Below are 6127 nucleotides of genomic sequence, written 5' to 3'. Positions count from 1 at the left end.
TGGTAATGCGCCTCACACTACAGTTCTGGTATGATTCATGGATTACAATCTTACCTATGTATATGATTATGTTAACCATTGTTTTGAGTATAGCCAGTTGTATGTACAATACAATATCAACTAAATATTCAGCTGCTTATTTTTACATTTTTACTTCAAATATAAAAATCACAATTTTGGTGTAACTACACTGCTATTATTTGTTCTATCTCAAATTTTAAAATGACGGCCTTGTAACAAGACAGTTTAAAGAAAATCGTGACATTATAAAAGAACTATATAGTATTGTTTTATATATGTTTGATATAAAGTAACATTTTAGTAAATCATAAAAGAAGGAAATAACCCATGTATCATATCATCATTTAAATGTGAAATGGACAAAACAATCTGAAGTAATATGACAGTATTGTTGTATTTTGATTGATAAGATTTTACTGTATGAAATCCTACTTACACTGACTAAAATGATTTCATAACTACGTCTTGTTTCCCCTTGTCAAAGAATGTACGGTATCTAGAAATCATCAATGACGTATCAGTAACACTTGACCGTGTTTGCTGTCAGTAATTGACCTGAAGTGGACAAACTGGACGTCGGAGATTTCACCTTAATATGCAATTCATTCCCTGTGTAGAATGCCCGATGTCGATTCGTGTGTCTATGTTGGATACACGAAACACTAGATACAGCCGATCCCACTGTTGGTAAATGTATGTCATTTATTCAAAAGAATAAAGATATCAAATAGCATGTATATCTGTCTCGTTGTCCTTATCGATACACCTTTAGACGACAGTTTACATACCTCGAGGGTTTGTTTGTGAATGCTAAAATGGTTTCCAGACTATGTTAGTTTAATTCTAACGAAAAGGCAGAAGTTCACGATTTCTTGATTTGTATATCATAACCACAAATACTTGAATCTCGGATACGATTTATTTTGAAAACGCCAAAGTTGACACTTTGCTATGCATATACATATATTTCAAATTAAGATTAAAGGTTTTTAAAGAAAACTTAATATCAAAACGTGGGAAAATGAGCAGAAAAGAATCGTTTGCTGTTATTTCCTTTTATTCGCCATAAAGTATATTTCACTTTTAATAACGCTTGTTTAAGTCAACATATCATTAATATATTTAATTATTGAAATATTGATTAATTGCAGCAATCCCATTTCCATTCTGTTATGCAAGTTTATCTTATTGAGATTCGCAATTATTAGATTAATAGCGAGCAAGATTTTACCACCAACATGTTATATTATATGGTTTCTTCGGGGTTTTGGTTTTTTTTCTGATGTATATTAAAGTTAAAATTATATTGAATGCAATATCATTTAACAAATCTCCTTTCATGGAAGTCTGAAGTATCGAAAATGTTCTATTAATGCAATTAAATGATGACACTAATAGCGATCAATGTGTGTAAAGATCGAAAATAGCCATAATACTTAAACATACTTTTAAATGCTCATAAACCTTCCGATTTATCTGTTAACAACGCTTTCAGTTGTCACCTTTTCTGACTAGATTCCTGACACCCACACGTCAGGGGTAAGCATGTTATAAATTTACTCCCATGGAGGCGGTTTTACCGACATGGGCTTGAGTAGTATACAGAAGATTTAACAAAACCACTTCAAAATATTTCATGTTATTACTTAAGTCGCTTCGTGATGCTTTTTATCTGTTTTATGTCCTCGATGCACTTTATTTGATCCTTAGTTTTGCTATTAGATACACTTAACAGCTTGCTCTCTCAATAGATGTCGATCACTCCTCCATTTATTCGTGTTTTTTTCTGTTGGTGTCTCCTCATTCATTTTACTGGTATATTACGGACCTATCAACCCACGTCTTATCAAACACTGATTTGTCATTGTAGTTCTGGAAATTATGTCCCCTGTCAAACTCTCTTCAGTTTGTCGTTTAATCCATATCCATTAATGCGTGCTACTTCTACAATATTACACCATATTTTAATGTCTTGCCGTCCGAGGTTATTACTGTAGAAGGAAACAATGGATCGCTGTTCAAGTCCATATGGCGAGGCAGTCGACACCATGAATGTTCCGTGTTAAACCTGATCTGGGACTCGAACCCTGTCGTCTTTGTAAAAGACGCCGTACACTGCTATACCATCCGGTATGATATCACACGTGTCCTGTGTTTAACGATTGTGGTGATAAGCTTGCCATTGACCATTAACAATTACTCAAATAAAATATATTTTTATCACAAACAGTTGTAATTATACCTAAGATAAACAGGAAAAAATAATGCATTATTATAAGCCAGCATTAGAAAGGAAAATCCTTGATTAACCCTGTCGACCGGATGGACCTTGTAGAACTTATCATGTAAGGAACAACTCGCAACTAAGCTGTATGATAAACATGATAATAAGTCTACATTTTTAGATGCTAACATCTCTCTCACCCTACCTTGTTTACATACCCAGGCTGATCTCGGGGTTTCGATGCAGATTAATTAGTCGATTGAAAAATTGTATGCAGTCATGATGATTTTATCAATCTTTATTGCTTCTATTGTGAAAATGTTACTTAACAGGAACCTGACTTAGATTCGTATGACAGGTGTTGTCGATGAAGCCTAAGACGCTTATCCTCAGTAACACCTAGTCTTATCATCCTTGTAAGGTCTCAACGAAACTCTAATTTCTCTTCATTTTAATCGTTATTATCGATTTTGATTTAGAGATATGGTTTTGTTATGTAGTCGGTATTCTATTGTTTTGTTTTGTTTTTTGTTTGTTGTTGTTGTTGTTGTTGTTTTCCTCCAGAAGGGCAGTTTTTAAATGTATAAAAAAGTTTCATATTAAAATATTACATTATTATTGCGAGTTTCAAACTTTTGATTAATTTACAATTGTAAATTGTGGAACAAATGGAAATGTGGTTTTTTTCGCGTGAAATTCTATCCAATATCTTTTATAAAAATGGAGAGAGAGAAAAAAAGAAATCAAAAGAGAATCAAAATGTTTGAAGGGAAATTCTCCTGTAGCTTTGAAGATTAAGGCAATTTAAGTAAGTATACATTTGCATTGATTGAGCAATTCATATGATAAATTATACTTACTATAAACTTTACAAGCAACAAAACAAACTATTTATCATGATTACAAACAACTCTTTAGGCTAAAAATCCGTTAACATGCACGCATTAGTGCATTAAAGTGTTATTTATTGGAAAACAAACATCGAATTATACTTCACTTTAAGAGTAATTGTCAAATATTTGATATCATTATTTAAAGACTCGTTTTGATCCAGTAATCGAAATACACTTATCGTCACACAGCAGTACCATGCACGAAAGACAAAGTAGTTGAGAGGTCTGTCGTTACGTGGTTCTTTCCTTGTCCGTTGATACGATAAGTACATCCAATGGGGTTATTGTACTGCTGAAGTGCAGATTTCATCACGTCATAATGACTTTGTGATATTTATAATGTATTTGTCACTACTTAATATCTTCTGCATTTATGTAAAATTGCATTTTGCATTTACACTATCATTTAAATATCTTCATTATTTTAATATGATTTCACCTAAAGTACATAACATAAAGTAAGCAATGAATCGAAGAAAAAAATTATAATTACTGTCGACATTTTCCGTAATGTTTAAGAATATCAAACAAATATACGTATTGATGTGTGTAAAAGTGTGGGAATATGTTACTGTTCATAGACCAGGTGTAACAATAGTATAGGTAGAATGAGAGAAAATATAATAGAAACAGTACTTTAACCGTGTTGTTCTGTATGATAACGCTGTTATTACAGCGGTGTTATACCCTTTTGTGTTCTGTAAGATTCCATATTATCTCCCACTAGACAATACTGATACACAAAATATAATTGCAGATACTTGCTTTTTTGTATGCGTTTCCTTTCTAACAGTAAAATATTAAAAAATAAAAGTTTAATATCAACTGCGTAAATTTTATTGAAAACAAACAAATCTAAAATATATCAATTTAAACATATTCATTCTCAACAGTACATTTTATTTCACTTTTATGGTGTTCATTTTCAAATAGGTGACTGATAATTCAAACTTCTGTAAATCTAACACATACTGTGTATAAATATATTCGGATTTGATAATTCTGGGTATCCTACTTAATTGGTATAAAGTCTCGATACCATGCATTATACACCCAAAATAACTGTTACAATTTGTATTAATGTAGAGATATCTCGTTATTTAGCTGTGAACAGCCCAGTGAAATAAAATCCGGCCAAAACATTTCAGATAAACGCGCTTTTAAATGCATGTACATTGAACTTAACCATTAAACACTTAACACTGGACCTTATGCAACATGTATTTTCATAGACTTTATTTGATGACCTTGTCAACGTCATTGTATCGTTTTTTCTTATGTTACCTTGAATGTTTAGCTTTCATAATTGTGAAATGAGTATTTTATAAAGAAAAAAAACATTCAATGTATATTGCAGAAATGCAGCAAAATAACCCCATACTCGTCGCTTCATTATGATCTGAACAGAAAAATCGAACGATTTCGAGGAGGTGAGTAAAAAGCGTAACTTTGTTGCTGAAAAACCTCCAACATATACCATCACTTTGATGAGATCAGATTCTTACATCATCCAAGCAATGAATACGTTTCATTCAAGCTGATAGATAGTTTTCAATTGTAAAAAGAAATATATTCTGTCGTAGTCGTGAAACAGCGATACAAAATGTATTTTGTAGGAGTCACGAAACATACAGATACAAAAAGATATTTTGTCGTAGTCGTGAAATATATTGATACGAAAATGCATGTTATCATACTTATGAAACATATCGATGTAAAATGTCTTTTTTCATAGTTGAGAAACATATTGATGCAAAAATGTAATCTGCCATCGTCGTGAAACATATTGATACAACAAATGTACGTTGTCATTGTCGTGAAACAGGTAAATACGAAAAGATATTCTTCCATAGTCTTGGAATATGCATATAAAACAATCTGTCATACTAATGATTAAGTAAGTAAATATACACAACAGACTCTTGATTCGTCAAAATAAGGTTAATGATAATGATAGTCGCTAATATGCATTTTCACGTATATGGTTTGATTGTTTTCGAAAACATACAACAATACTGTTATAATACAAAATAGTTGTATGAGGCAGAAGACCTTTCGACATCTGTAGCTATGGAATATCACTACGTGATATACAACATTGGTAATTGATGCAGAAATAAAACTCTGCGAACTGTTTATGGTGTTTAGTGTTATATAACAATCACATAAATGTATTGAAGTAATAACGTCACATTAAGCAGCAGAGTAATAACCGATACAGAAATCCTTATTTTTATACTATATATATAGTAACTCGTTCATCACATCAGTTAAAACTCAGGTTAAGAGCGGGAATTACATTACGGTGTAGTTGTGATCTGAAGTATGATTTATGATTTGTTATTTATTTGTGAACAGTATTCAAGTATATTGGTGTTCTTTATAAATACTTATATATTATGGACTTTTAAAATAAAACAATGGACCCCTGCTAGTCTGTCATTGTACATTTATTGACATTAAAACACAATTAGATAGAAATGTAGGTAATTTATCAGTGTTTAGAAAAGCGCTTTGATATGTAATAATTTCCATGTGGGTGACAAATGCCTGTGATAACACACCTTTGTATGTCTATAGACGACGAACGGGTACTCCAACGGCACACGCGCCTGTCTACGTTGGTAAAGCAATGTGGACACCACACTTGATCATAAAACCACAATACATTTACTCGAACACATTTTTGTGCTATTTGTTTTAGAATGCCTCTCTTAATAGGCCAACAACAAAGGTTTTGTTCTTCTAAAAGATCATAAATATACTGAAGTACACTCCTGGTTTTAGATATGATATAATTGCGCCATCACTCTGACGAAAGCATTCCTCTGGTTTCTTGGTAGATAATCATCCCAGATGTATTTATGAGATCATATCTTAATATGAATGGCAGATAAGTTAATCTTGTGTAAACATTAAAAGACACCTATCTTTTTTATTATATCATTTTCTCTCAAGGAGAAAATATTTCTCAGATTAGTGGGTCACC

The sequence above is a fragment of the Pecten maximus genome, chromosome 2 (genome assembly GCF_902652985.1).
Source record: "Pecten maximus chromosome 2, xPecMax1.1, whole genome shotgun sequence".
Lineage (NCBI taxonomy): Eukaryota > Metazoa > Mollusca > Bivalvia > Pectinida > Pectinidae > Pecten > Pecten maximus.
Note: the sequence above shows the minus strand (reverse complement) of the source record.